At 39.1% G+C, this 15,710-nt stretch overlaps 1 protein-coding gene across 2 annotated transcripts in view; it reads right to left on the bottom strand.

Moving 5' to 3' along the window:
• Nucleotides 1–15,710, bottom strand: part of GRIK2 (glutamate ionotropic receptor kainate type subunit 2) — an 805,023-nt gene that overhangs the window by 674,292 nt on the left and 115,021 nt on the right. The gene's annotated exons all lie outside the window — the stretch shown is intronic.

Here is a 15,710-nt window from a genome sequence, read left to right as displayed (position 1 = left end):
CCGCTAGGGGATAAACACAATAAACACTTTAATATTCACTAGCACATTTTAGCTGAAAATTTGTTAATATTTATTTGGCACCCATTAATTACAGTAATGTTGTATTAACTTAACAGCTTTCTCACTAACTACCATATACTACATTGTGCTAAATTATTCACAATTATACTACTGTTAAAACAAAGTGTAATCTTGTGAGAGAGCTGTAAATGATTTATATTTTCACTTGTTTTGGTCTATTATAAGAGTACTTCTAAAATACAATGCCAAACAGGGCTGGATTTACCTATAGGCACAGTGGGTTTGGGCTCCTAAGCAACCCTAAGAGAAGGGCATCGGCTAAAGGGGGCAGTTACATATTAATAGACTATATATGTATTTATTTATTTAAATATAAGTTAAACATATAAGTTAAACATTCACAATACTGTGAGAGAAAGAGGAAGACATCTAAATAGGGACAAGAGCAAAATGTTTAGAGAAGCTATCAAATGTTCTGATTGAATTTGTAAGAGTAATAAAAACATTTTCAAGTTCCCATGACTTAAAAGAGTCTAAAGATGTTAGACAAATGTTTCCATACCCAATCCTTCCATAAAGGAGCATTTGGGTTTGCTTATCTACAAACAAAAGGATCTGGCAGGTGAAATTCAACATCCAAGAGTCTTGAGTGAACCAAACATATTACAGTAGATAGGCTGGTCCGCCGCAGTTGTCAGGCTATGACAACCTATCTCTAATGTGTATGAGGACTTTATGGCTCTCCACAGTCTTTGAGTATAGGCTCTTGCGATATATCTCTAAGACTTTCTCATTATACTTATCAGAAAATGCCACTTTTTTCAGTTTACTGAAACCGCACATAATATCACTGTGCAAATATCACTGCATAAATGAATGTGAAACATTCCCTCCAGCAATAATATGTAGATAGTAGTGCAGCCAGCAAAGCACACTATTCATGTCAGCATGGAAGAACACCCACTAACAAAAGTTCCAAAATATGCAGTATTTTTTTTTTTTTTTTACTCGGGCGCAAACAACTTTGTGAAATAGGTTGAAATTGATAGAAAAACTAGATTGTTAATGCTCTGACAAAAATGCTGTTGTACAGTATCACTGAGTTTTTCCCTTCTGGTTGTTACCCACAAATTGCTTTTTTTTTTTCTAATTTAATATTGTTTTGTGTTATTATGGGGTACAAGCATGGCTTCACTTTTTAGGCATGTTGGTGTTTTGACACAGAGAATATTCCCAGGCATACGTCACTTGAAAGAGTACAGGAGAGTTAGGCTGGGTTCACATATGTCTGGCCTAGATCTCGACAAAACTAATGCCATAACTGATGGCAACGTGCATCAGTTGTATGGCACCTGGTGTCCATTGTTTCTGGACACTGGACAGGGGAACACAGCAGTCCAATGCCGCTGGACTTGTCCAACCATCCAGCGTCAAAACTGAGATGCTGGATGACTGTAAACTGTCCCATTTAAATGAATGGGATCTTTGTACCTTGAGCCTAGTGAAAGCGTTCCTCTGTGTATTGCCTATTAGTATCCCAGACCTTCTGCTAGTGATCTGACCTCGCACCTTTGCCGCCTGCCTCCTGACCTCGTGCCTGTGACCTGACTACGCTTCTTTGCTGCCTGTCCTTGACCTTCTGGTATGACTGACTATTCTTGTGTACTTCAGCGCCAAGTTTCACCTAGACAGCCTGTGTGAACGAATCGTGTCAGGGGTAGGGAACTGGGTGCCGCCTGCCGCAGCAAGACCATTCCACTTTACGGCGGGCTCTGGTGAAAACCAGTGGCACCTTAGGCTCCACTCCCTGATACCATTCAGTCATTTTCCACACAGGTCCAGTGGATCCACTTCCTTCAGCCACTTACAAATGCATTATTATTATCATTTTTAAGTTTGCTTTTTAAACCTTTTTAATAATCTTTTTTAATTTTACAATGTGTGTACCCAGCCTAATAGGCACAAAGCAATAATAAAAAAAATATGCTTTTCAATGGTGTCCTTAACCATAGATTGACAGCAGAGGACCTCCTTCTCTCAGAAATGTTAAATATTATCTCACTAAGTCACATATTATACCTACTCACATAACAATAAAATAGTCATTGTATATCACTCATATTAATATAATTTTATGTGAAACATAAATAATAATCTAGAACCTAAAGTAGAATAATAAAGTTTCATAACTTGGAACAGTTAGACAGTAAGAGGACGGCAAATTAATGTCAGTCTCGGTAAGCCGAAAAGCAAATTATAATTAAGTTTACAACGTTAATAGTTTTAACCAATGATATGAAAATTAGATTATGAAATGTGATGCTCATACTAGGATTCATGACCTTGTTTGCAGCGCTCTAAGTCATACACATCTTACATCACAAGTACCACTGCACATCATTATCCTTGGAGATTACACACAGGCATAGAAACATAGGACGAAGGTAAAGAAGAAAAAAAGGGAAATTGTTTTCAGATACAAACAAACATGTAAAATGACTTACAGAGCACCTCTCAAATCATTTCATTAATTATAAGTGTCCTTCGCAAAATATGCATAATGTTTAGACTCTAAAATCAAATTGTCAAGCTGTGCCGAAGTTGAATGTACCTTTAATTAAGTTTTAGCCTCCCAAGGGTCATTGAGGTTTACATCTGCCTGAGGAAATTCAATAAACATCATATGGACTTCACAGACACATAGCATCCCATCTCCTTTAGTCGATTCTGTTGTTTTCTTCTTTAGGACATGTTTTCTCAAAGAAAGTTATATTTCTATTTGGGTGCTTTTATTTCATTGTATTTGACGTATTTGACTGTGACTTTGCTATTTATGTTATAAATGTCCTGTTTAAAAAATATATTAAAGAGAAATTAAAATGCATGACCACACTGTAGATCTATTCGGTGAATGCTAAAGGGACCAAGCGGTCCCTCTGTATTATAAGAAGACAACAGTACTATGAATGGTGAATGATGGGGCCCTTTAGCAGAGTTAATATTGTGTCCCAGTGTCTTTGGCCAATGCCTCTGGTTATTGTAGTTGCTAATTTACCTGATTAAAAAGCACTTAATCTAATAAAATGTAACAAAGATTTTTAAGATGCATCATCAGCTAGTAGGCAAAATTATTAAAAGGTTTATCCAGGGAACAGAAAAAGTCCTACCTGTTCTTTTCCCTGGTGCTCCACTTCCACTCCCTGCCCCTCTTGGAGCTATACCATTCCTAGACAAGAGGGGGCATGTTCTAGCCCCAATAATTGCCAGAAGGCTACACCATGCCCACATGCAATGACCAATAGCTGTAGGATATTACCACAACATCATCAACATCATGTAGTTATTGGTCATTGCATGCTGACATGGTTTTACCTGCACATGATGATTGTGACTGTCCCCTCCCCCCTCTCATTTCAGAAAGGTATGCTTCTAAGACGGCCAAGGAGCCAAAGTGGAGCACCAGGGAATAGAACAGTTAGGACCTCACCACAATACAAGCATATTGTTTCAACACATTACAACAATTATTTTTAATAAAGAGAAAAGGAATATCCAGCGCAGCAGAAGCACAAATGCAGAAATATTTATTTTCCGATACAGACAACACACAGGAGTGAAGAGCAGTGACGCGTTTCAATTGTCTAAGCGATCTTAGTCATACTGGCATAATAATCACCATGTTGGAAAACCTATATAGGGGAGGTAGTCGCAATCACAGGTGCAAATAATCACACCCGATAAGAGACCCCTCCCCATATAGTGAAGTCCATTACAAAATAGGTTTTCCAACATGGTGATTATTGTGCCAGTATGACTAAGATCGTTTAGATGATTGAAACGCGTCACTGCTGTTCACTACTGTGTGTTGTCTGTATCGGAAAATAAATATTTCTGCATTCGAGCTTCTGCTGCGCTGGATACTCCTTTTCTCTTTATTAATTGTCTGCCAGCATTATCCAGGCTGGATCTGTGACGCGGCAAGTGGCGGCTAAGGGGTGAGCTGAAAGTACCTTCGCATTGTTCTACCAATCATTTTCGTGACATTTGATTTATCATACAAGTTGATCTATTTCATGTTTAAAACTAAGGCTTTAGTGGTAAAAAGAATCAGATTTTTCAGCTTTTGTCAATGTTTTACATCACTTATAGGACAGTTTTCTGTAAGATTCAAGTAATATTTCTTATATGTGGTATATACATACACAAACATATTCCCAATAACTAAGTTTTAGCCTGTACCATAAATCTCAGAAATTGTGTCTCTTGCATGCATCCTGGGTGCCTAAAATAAATACAACAAGTGGGACAAATATGCCATTCCACCAGCTGCATTGCCGTATTAGTCATCAACCATTCCTCAAGGGCCAGAATTCCTCCACTGGCATGAAATTTTACTTGGAGTCACTCCACAGTTTGTACACTGTAAAGTTCAACATCCCATTTGATAATTGTCACCTATAGGTGCAGAGCACAATTCATCACAATTCATCAGACTACACAATTCATCAGACAATACTGGGTTAACATTACCATACCACAACATATTATCATCCCCCAGCAATACTTGGAACCTAATCCTTCTTTTTTGGTAACATTCAGCCAATCACTCATAGTAACATAATTCATACAGTACCACAAGCAATCTCTTTAAGCTAAGGCCATATGGTAAACACTCTGCCCACTGACTGGTTTACAGTACTCAGCAATTGTGTCTCTTTTCTCAGAAAAAATCACAGTCTCTCAGATCTGGCTTCTGGTCCTTAAAGTTTCATGGCAGCAAAAAGCTATTTGCCATTTTCACGCTTCACATCAATCCTCCACTATGATTTGACATCTTGGGGTCAAGTAAGCTGGCAGGATCACCATGTTTGGCACAAGAAGAAATTCTCCATTTTGAACAGTAGGTTAGGTTCAATATTGGTCCCTACTAACTTTATCACATTTACACATGGTAAAACAGTTTTAAACACAGCTCAAAAATAGGAAATACTTGGTTGATAAGCCTCTAACTAAACATATACAATGTCCCTCACTTTAAGACCATGGGCCTACTATTCAGTACCTCAAAAAATAAAAGAATACCATAATTTCAATAGGGACACTTATAAGATAATTCTTCCCTCCCTCATCCCTAACAACTAGGCCTCATCCCTACATATCTATCTATCTATTGTAGTCATTCACGGGGCCATGTCACAGCATTCTCCCCATTAGAGGGTGTACTATTGTGGAAAATGCTGTGTCTTGGCCCCGTGAATTACTACAATGAAGCGAATGGGGGTTGGCACATTGAGGTTATCTATTGCGGTATTGGAACAACTATACACCACAGTGATATGTATAACCATTACTTTAATCTGCCAGAAGCGATCTGCCCTATACCAAGATGGCGCCTAGTAACTCTGTATACTGATGTGGCATGCACAGGAAGCCGTAGACATAGTCAGGCAATACTGAACTGCACTTGAGCTATCCCCTCCTTCCTTAACCTGGTGAAGGATGACGCTCCTTTGTGATTGGATGTAGCTCCTCTGTACCCAGAAATGACTCTTAGCAGATGCCGGCGGAGTCCAGGGCTTGCGGACATTGGTGTCTCATGCCACGAGGGCGGTCTGTTCCTGCGGGCATCGTGACTGGTAATGATTTTACTATCTTCACCTGTACACTGTCACATATTGTTATGAACATGCATGAATATGCTGATGTTTTCTAGGGATTGGTGCATATGAATGAATTAACTTGGATTATATAAATCATATCTGCTTTCACTTTATGTGTATATATATTTTACTAGCACTTCAATATGATTTTGATATTTGTTGATAACATTATGTAAATATGTGATGTCACAAATTGTATGATGTCACCAATTGGGGGAGTGTGTATTTAAACCCCCCCTGTAAAACTTGTATGCACTTGAAAATGGCAGTGAGAGATCACCGAAATGTTGTCTTTTACATCATGGAATAAAACCACAAGTTTTTTCACGGTATGTTAGTGTCCTGCATTATCTACTTTATCTAAGAAGAAACGGGGCACTGAGGCCCTAATGTGCTTGCACCCACCCTCCTTTTGAACTTTAGTCTGGAGCTGCTGCTTCCATTTGGCTGTATCTATCTAATATATTTTTTTATTTTTTCCTTTTGTCCTATTTTAAAGGCAGTAGTTTGCCTTCAGTTACAGGTATTTCTCCCTGCTGCTGTTCATGGTATATTGGCATTTCTGTGCAGCAGATGGTGACCTTAACTTTGAGCTTTAGCTAAAATGATTTTTATTAAGCCTAAACAAGTGTGAACAGTGCTAATTTCCTGCAGCAGGCTGGGTTTGAATGAGTAGATAAAGTGATTGGAAGTGTCCTGCCTCACCATATGGAAACGTGTGTACACTGCCAGCATACTAAGTGCTAAATGAATCCTTCTCCTTTTAGTCCTTCTACAACTCACACGAGCAAATACACATTTCACATCAATGTCTTTATTGAACATAAATATTACAATAACAATATAGAAAATGAAGCATAATATATATTTTTCTATATGATCTCATCAGGCATGTCTACAAAAAATATTTGTTCATTTCACTTTGATTAAACATTCATTTTCATTGTTAGGCCAGTGTGATATGGTCCATTTCTGCTATTATATTATGGCCACAAATCCAGGTCTGGCTGCAGGTTGGAGTGCCTTAACTAACAGCATCATAGATCTTTATGACATTGTTAGTTCAGGTCATCAGACTTGTGGTGGAACCAGGACATTTCAGCTTTTATACAGGGAAAAAAATGCATCCATATTATAAGCTGGCCTTTGTGACAATGTCAGGGACATAAATGTAAGAGGTTGGCAGTACAAATGACAAGTGACAACTGTTGCATTGAAAACTAGAACCTTTAAGTTTCACTGATACTTATTAAATACATTATTTAACATTCGTCTATGGTAATGATCACCTAGATAGATAGATAAATGATAGATGGATAGATAGATAAATATATAGATAGATAGTGGATGTGGAGAAGATAGATACGAAGATAGATAGATAACAGATTATTCAAACAGTGGTTTATTATCCCATACAGAAAGTGATACAATGTATGGGATTCTGTATGGGATAATAAACCACTGTTTGAATAATTTTGGAGTGCTGCGGAACCTCTTTGCCTGCATCTAACAGACAGACCGTGACCGTGACTGTGCTGCTTATTACAACTTCGTAGATAGATATATAGATAGATAGATGGATATGGATAGATAGATATGGATAGATAGATAAATAGATAGATATGGATAGAGGTGTAGCTTGTAGCTTCAGGACCAAGATGCAAAATCTGCATCAGGGCCCCATATGATAATTATTGTACTGCTATCTTATGGAGCAGATGTGCTTTGGGGCCCCGGTGTGATTGCTACCTCTGCTAGATAGATAGATAGATAGTGGAGCATTGAGGCAGGTTTGAGGGCAATGAAAGGGTGTTTTTCCCAGTCCTTTCTCCTAGGTGAGCTAGCAGAGATGCTCATCAGGTGCCTAATTAATGAGCAGAATGGTGGGAAGTCTAATTGTAAGGAAAGGAAACAGAATAGTCTGGGCTCTCCCAGAAGACAACAAGATTGCTGTAGGGGGAGGCAGGGGTCCTAGTGAGGAACACACAGCCCGAGCTGTGAGTTGCCCCAAGAGTGATGTGGATGAGACACACAGAAAGAGGTTGCAAACGCTGTGTGTGAACAGTGAGTAGAAGGTTGCAGGAGGCATAAGTTTAACTGGCCAGGAGAAACCCACCAGTTGATAGTCAGGGCACGCTGGATTGTTTAGTTAGTGACTAGACGGTCTATGGTTTTGTTTGTTCCTGTCTTATGCTTTTATCCTGCAACCTATCTAATAAAGCTGGCAAGGGGCCGGACTCACATAAAGTACTGTCGTTTGCCTGCTGATTTAAGTTGAAACTTGTCCTGTGGCGGTGTAAAGGATGATCCCAAAACTATCCCCAGGGAGAAATCCTCACAATAGATGCATAGATAGATAGATACTGTAGATGGATGGATAAATAGATAGATAAATAATAGATAAATAGCTAATTGATAGATGATAGATAGATAGATAGATAGATAATAGATAGATAGATAGATGAGAGATAGATAGATAGATAGATAATAGATACAAGATAGATAGATAAATGATGAAGGGAAACAGCACATCCACATACAATTCCAAATGATAAATGGTCAAGGGTCAAGGAAGGATTATCCATAGCACACACGTATCCGTAAAAAAAAAAAAAAGATTTTGAACAACGTTTCAACCAGCTCTCCTGGTCTTTTTCAAGCTCTTTTCAAGCTTGAAAAAGACCAATAGAGCTAGTTGAAACGTTGTTCTGTGAAACTCAATTGCTTTGATGGAATAAATTACTTTATTTTTATTTTTTATGGATACCTGTGTGCTGCGGATATTCCTTCCTAGATAGATAGATAATGCCATTGATGATTGGATTCTATTGGGAGGCTGTGGTTCCTCTCTCATTACTGCTACTACCAATTTGTTTGAAATGTTTTATTAAAGTTTTGCTTCTCTACATCCTCTAGAAGACAGACATATAGATGCTATAAATGCATGAAAAGATTGATAGATACATATATAGATGAATAGATAGATATTTTAAATAAGTAAATAAATAAAAAGAAAGAAAAAAATGCTATGGTTTACATGATAAAGTGCATTATATATTTTTTGCCCACATAAACTGCAAAGCACAATACACAAGAACGAATTCTTAACATTGCCTTTCTGAACATTTATTTTTATAACTTTTTATACATTAGAACTTTAGTAGTGTTTCAAATGAAAGAACCTACATTCAAAGTGAAGAGATATGTGAGTGCCTTCAAACTGTCATTTTTCTCTGCCCTATGACAAACCTAAGAGTCATCACTGTAGAAAAACAGTGTAAAGCTTGTCACCGGAGTACAATAAGATAATGAGAATCCTGATGCACTCCAGATACCTGATCAGCCTCTAAGGAAGACTATTAGTGAGAGAAGCATAGAAATCTCACACTGAAGGGTGTCTGTCTCCTGAAGAATGTTTAGACGATGACAATTATAGGAAAGTTTGCCAAAATAATTCAACTTCCCATAAAACCTGATGATAAGATAGGTGTAGATGTAGTGGGAAAGTATACATTTTCAATGACAACCAAACCATCATACCTTTACATATTGGGGGTGGGGGGGGGGGGGGGTCAGTTTATTTTCCCTGTTTTATTCATGTGAAATTTACTAACAATGGATTCTGCTGCCGATTTACTGACTCAGCTGGTGTAGTTGTACCTTTTCAACTCCTTTTCCTCTTGGCTCCTTTAGATAAGGGTTTATTGATTATTTTTGCTTTGGTTTTATTTTTGCTCTCTCTCTCTCTCTCTCTCTCTCTCTCTCTCTCTCTCTCTCTCTCTCTCTATATATATATATATATATAATTATATACACTAGATATATAAATACCCCCACACTATATATATATATAAATATATATATATATATATATATATATATATATATATGTGTATATATATATATATATATATATATATATATATATATATATATATGTATATACACACATATATATATATATATATATATATATATATATATATATATATATAACATTACCACCATCTTTCCCCCAAAAATAAGACTTCCCCATAAAATAAGTCCTATTGTTCCTTTTGCATTCTGGTTAAATATAACTTTCCTCCCCAAATATAAGGCCTCCCCAAATATAAGGCCCCCTGAATATAAGCCCCCCCCCCCCATGTATTTATTATTCTTGCTTTGTTTTGTTTTAATTTTGCTTTGTATCTCTCTCCTTCTCTCTCTCTCTCTCTCTCTCTCCTTCTCTCTCTCTCTCTCTCTCTCTCTCCTTCTCTCTCTCTCTCTCTCCTTCTATCTCTCTCTCTCTATATATAAATATAATCATATACATTAGATATATAAATACGCTATATATATATATATATATATATATATATATATATATAACTTCAAAAATGGTGCGGCACTCCAAATATCCAAAAAATAACTATTTATTCCACATGTCAAACAGTGCAACGTTTCAGCCCCTCAATGGAGCTTTTTTCAAGCATGCTTGAAAAAAGCTCCATTGAAGGGCTGAAACGTTGCACTGTTTGACATGTGGAATAAATAGTTATTTTTGGGATATTTGGAGTGCCGCACCATTTTTGAAGTTATCAATTGGCTGTGATCGAGCCTGAGGAGCTGGCACCCGTCTACTGTGGTATAGTAGTGCTGCATTTTTTTGGACATTTATATATATATATATATATATATATATATATATATGTTTTTGTTATGTTTTTTTTATCCTGCAACCTGTTTAACGTTACTACCATCTTTCCATAAGACCTATTGTTCCGTTTGCATTCTGGCTAAATATAAGGCCTCCTCCCTGAATATAAGGCCTCCCCGAATGTAAGGCCCCCTCCCCTAATATAAGGCCCCCTGAATATAAGGCCTCCCCCCTCCCCTCCCCTTGAAAATAAATCAACCTCGGACCTCTTTGTACCTTAGCGGCGACTCACTGAGTGGCCGCAGTACAGCCCAAGCTGCTCAGGCAGCGCACGATCACTTTCAACCCGCAGCGTCCGGCTCTCTGGATTATGAATGGCGCCCCCTGAGATTGTAATGGATGTATATATGTGTGTGTGTATATATATATATATATATATATATATATATATATATATATATATGCAGCATAAAATGGCCATTTGAAAAAGCCCCATCACCCTTGCTACTCTGCTTCTCACCCCCTCCATCGTGTTTGAGGAATTTCCTGCCAAACACCCAAGAAGCCTTGGAGTCTGCCGAAATCTAACAGAGAACCATACCTTATATGGTATGCACATGGTATGCTAGGGCTAAGAACACCTCCCTAGTTAGGGTAAGAACGTATGTTAACTGCAATGGTAATACAAGTTTGGACATTTGACTATAAAGCTCAGAAGCACTTGAAACTGACATGACTCTGTTTGATTTACTTTGGTGTACACATTCTGATGATTTGGTTGAGAGTAAGATAGTTACAAGGTAACTGATAAAATCCATATCAACGTTGCGCAGGGCACATCACTCATCATCCCAGAGACTGTGCTTTAACACCAGAACTACGGTAGCCGCTGCCTGCTCCTCGCTCTGCGACAGTGAGTGAGTCGCGTGGGGCCGGAGGCGGGAAATGTGAGGCACAGACACACAGGGGTGCCGGGGGGAGGAGGGGTTGATAATGTCTGGTAAAGGCTGGCAGGGGAATGTGAAGTGAGGATGGGGGAGACTAATGGATCCCACTGGATTCTCTAGACTTCCCCTCCCCCCCCCCCAGCCTCACACCTGTTCTGTGCCAGTGGATTCAATCCACTGGCACATGGATGATGCTGAATGGGAGGGGGGGGGAGAGAGACTAAATAATCCACTTTACACTGTATCTTGCATCTTACATGTGCATCTTTGGGAGCAAAAATTAATATTAGACACTGTCTTATTTTCGGGGAAACAGTGTAACTGTTCACACTTTGCTGTTTGTTATGTACTCCCATTCAACTGTCCCTAGCACTGGGTAAAAAGTAATTCACTGATGTTGTCACACTTGTCACCATCCACACTGTCTGAGTCATTCACAGCCCCCTGCTATGTGTCTCCTGCAAGGAACCGTGTCTTCCCCTACAGCCAGCTTGCTGTCCAAGGGAGAGTCCACACAATGCTTCCTGGCCTTGCTAAATATCCACCCTTATGCTAGGAACCAAAACAATCTGAGCAAACATATTCTACACTTAAAATGCTAAATATGGGGCCCACTATACCTCTTCCTATAGACCTGGATTTAGCCATAACCATTGTAATGTCTATAACAGTGGTCTCCAAACTGCATCCCTCCAGATGTTGCAAAACTACAATTCCCATGCTGGGAATTGTAGTTTTGCAACATCTGGAGGGTCACAGTTTGGACACCACTAGTTAAAAAGTAGCATAGTAAAAAAAAACGTGTTAATGATTCTGTTACATACTATTAACAGAACACGTTATTTGTATTTATTAAAAAAGAAACTGTAAAAAACTGCACCATACCGATACCATACAACATATTTATTTAGCCCATAAACCCCTTTATTCTCAAGTGGGATGAGAAAAAAAGAAACTTCTTCACAAAAGTATATAAATTTGGATATTAACTTCTTTTTTATTGAGAACATTTCAAGTGAAACACATTTTAGGTCAATTTAGCGAAATAAATTTAAATGTTCCTTACTATTAAATCTTAAAGACCGGTCATCATGAAGACAAGAGTAAGTAAAAAATGCCTAGGGGTGATGTACTATGATGGGGTTAGTGATTGATTGCTGAGGGAGCAACATTACAAATTAGGCTTCAGGGTTGAATCTTAATTGGCTTCAACAATCCTGGAGGAATCGAAGAGAAAACTATGGTTCTAATGATTCCGCCGTATTAAAACAAGCAAGCTGGATTGGAACGCACACCCGAGTGAAGCCACCAGCATGCTTGAAGCTAAAAGTTGTACATTGATTGTTGTTCCTGGTCCACCCATTGAGTATGTATTTACAGTAAAATGCTACCTGTTTCCGTAGTTTGATTTACCTGTACACCTTCAAATATTGTGTAAAAAAGTCAAACAGCACTCGTAAGGTAAAAGCTATCTAGATCTTCTGTGCAGTAGGTGTGCCTCTCCTCCATGTAGTTCTGTGGGAGAGGCAGGGAGGCAGAGTTCGTGCCTCCCCGCCTCTCCCATAGAACTGTATGGGGAGGGGGCATGGGGGGCATACCATCGACCTCAGAGAAGTCGGAACGACACACATTAGCCACTCACATAGAGCGGCAATGCGGGGCCCCATTTGGGAGATTGATGGGGGACCCTCCACAATCAGACACTTATCCCTTATCCTGTGGATAGAGGATAAATTAGTTGTCTTTTGCTGCAGATGTCCTTTAAGGTTACAGAAAATGCAGAGCTGCTTTTTTATTTTAGGATTTTAAACAACTTCATGTGTCGGCAAAATGGCCCTAAAACAGCCCTTTAAAAAAAAAAATATATATATATATATATCATTTTCTAAGATCCATAAAATGTTTTCCCTTTTTTTAAAACACCTTTTGACCCCTCTTTAGGAGCCTTTTATAAGCAATCATGTGATCAATGTACTATTGGTACAGCCTACTGAGTCATGACAGACACCAAGGCCCAGTACAGGCCTTAGGTTGCCCTGACCACCAATAGGTGATTAAATTGTAGGGGTGTCAACTGGGCCACTGGACACCAGGGCTGTTTGACACAAGCTGTTTAAATGCCAAATTTAATAGTGACAGCCTTTAAACAGTTTAACCCCTTAAGGACCAAGCCCATTTTCACCTTAAGGACCAGAGTTTTTTTTGAACATCAGACCACTGTCATTTTAAGCATTAATAACTCTGGGATGCTATTACTTTGCATTCTGATTATGAGGTTGTTTTTTTGTGACATATTCTACTTTATGTTAGTGGTAAATTTTCTTCGATACTTGTATCATTTCTTGGTGAAAAATTCCAAAATTTGATGAAAAATTGTTGCATTTTTCTAAATTTGAAGCTCTCTGCTCGTAAGGAAAATAGACATACCAAATAAATTATATGTTGATTCACAATATGTCTACTTTATGTTTGCATCATAAAGTTGACATGTTTTTACTTTTGAAAGACATTAGAGGTCTTCAAAGTTCAGCAGCAATTTTCCAATTTTTCACAACATTTTCAAAATCTGAATTTTTCAGGGACCAGCTCAGTTTTGAAGTGGATTTGAAGGGCCTTTATATTAGAAATACCACCAAAATGACCCCATTATAAAAACTGCACCCCTAAAAGTATTCAAAATGACATTCAGTAAGTGTGTTAACCCTTTAGGTGTTTCACAGGAATAGCAGCAAATTAAAGGAGAAAATTCAAAATCTTAATTTTTTACACTTGCATTTTCTTGTAGACCCAAATTTAGAATTTTTTTACTAGGGGTAATAGGAGAAAAAGCCCCCAAAATGTGTAACCCAATTTCTTTCAAGTAAGAAAATACCTCATATGTGTATGTAAAGTGTTCGGCGGGCGCAGTAGAGGGCTCAGAAGGGAAGGATCAATAATGGGATTTTGGAGAGTGAATTTGGATGAAATGGTTTTTGGAGGCCATGTCACATTTAGGAACCCCCTATGGTGCCAGAACAGCTAAAAAACACATGGTATACTATTTTGGAAACTACACCCCTCAAGGCACGTAACAAGGGGTCTAGTGAGCCTTAAAGGACATCTGCAGTGTGATTAACACTTATCCCCTATCCACAGGGGGGATAAGTGTTTGATCGCTGGGGGTCCGACCGCTGGGACCCCCTGTGATCTCCTGTACAGGGCCGCGGCTGTCCCCTGGAGGGGGCATGCCAGCCGCAGCATGACGTTGCAGCCGGCACGCCTCCTCCATACATCTCTATGGGAGAGGCGGGGAGGCAGCATTCATGCCTCCCCGTCTCCCCCATAGAACTGTATGGGGACAGGGAGGAGACGGGGCATCACCATAAGTGCTACGTCACCATAAGTGCTAATGGCGGCGCCCCGTTAGGGAGATCGAGGGGGGTCCCAGCGGTCGGACCCCCCGCGATCAAACACTTATCCCCTATCTTATAGATAGGGTATAAGTGTATATTGTGCTGCAGTTGTCCTTTAACACCCCACAGGTGTTTGACGACTTTTCGTTAAATTCGGATGTGTAAATGAAAAATATTTTTTTTTCACTAAAGTGCTTTTTTTTTTTTCAAAATTTACAATTTTTATAAAGGGTAATGGGAGACAATGCCCCCAAAATTTGTAACCCCATCTCTTCTGAGTATGGAAATCCCCCATGTTAGGACGTAAAATGCTCTGCAGGTGAACTACAATGCTCAGAAGAAAAGGAGTCACATTAGGCTTTTGGAAAGCAAATTTTGCAGAAATGGTTTTTGGGGGGCATGTCTCATTTAGGAAGCCCCTATGGTGCCACCTCAAATTTTACATTTTTAAAAGGGGTAATAGGAGAAAATGCCCCCCAAAATTTGTAACCCCATTTCTTCTGGGTATGGAAATACCCCATATGTGGATCTCAAGTGCTCTGCGGGTGCACTACAATGCTCAGTAGAGAAGGAGCACCATTGAGCTTTTGGAGAGAGAATTTGTTTGGAATGGAAGTCGGGGGCCATGTGCGTTTACAGAGCCCCCATAGTGCCAGAACAGTGGACCCCCCACATGTGACCCCATTTTGTAAACTACACCCCTCACGGAATGTAATAAGGGGTGCAGTGAGCATTTACACCCCACTGGCGTTTGACAGATCTTTGGAACAGTGGGCTGTGCAAATGAAAAATAAAATTTTTCATTTTCATGAACCATTGTTCCAAAAATCTGTCAGACACCTGTGGGAAAAACCCGCCTGTGTGAATATACCCTGTACATTCACATGGGGGGGCAAACCTCCAGCTGTAGATGTAGTTATGCAACAGCTGGAGGTACGCAACTACAACTCCCAGCATGCCCAGACAGCAAACTGCTGTGTGGGCATGCTGGGAGTTGTAGTTTTACAAGATCTAGAGGGCCACAGTTTAGATACCACTGCACAGTGATCTC

Source organism: Hyla sarda, chromosome 3 (assembly GCF_029499605.1).
Source record: "Hyla sarda isolate aHylSar1 chromosome 3, aHylSar1.hap1, whole genome shotgun sequence".
NCBI classification, from domain to species: Eukaryota; Metazoa; Chordata; class Amphibia; order Anura; family Hylidae; genus Hyla; species Hyla sarda.
Note: the sequence above shows the minus strand (reverse complement) of the source record. Positions and strands in the feature narration are given on the sequence as shown.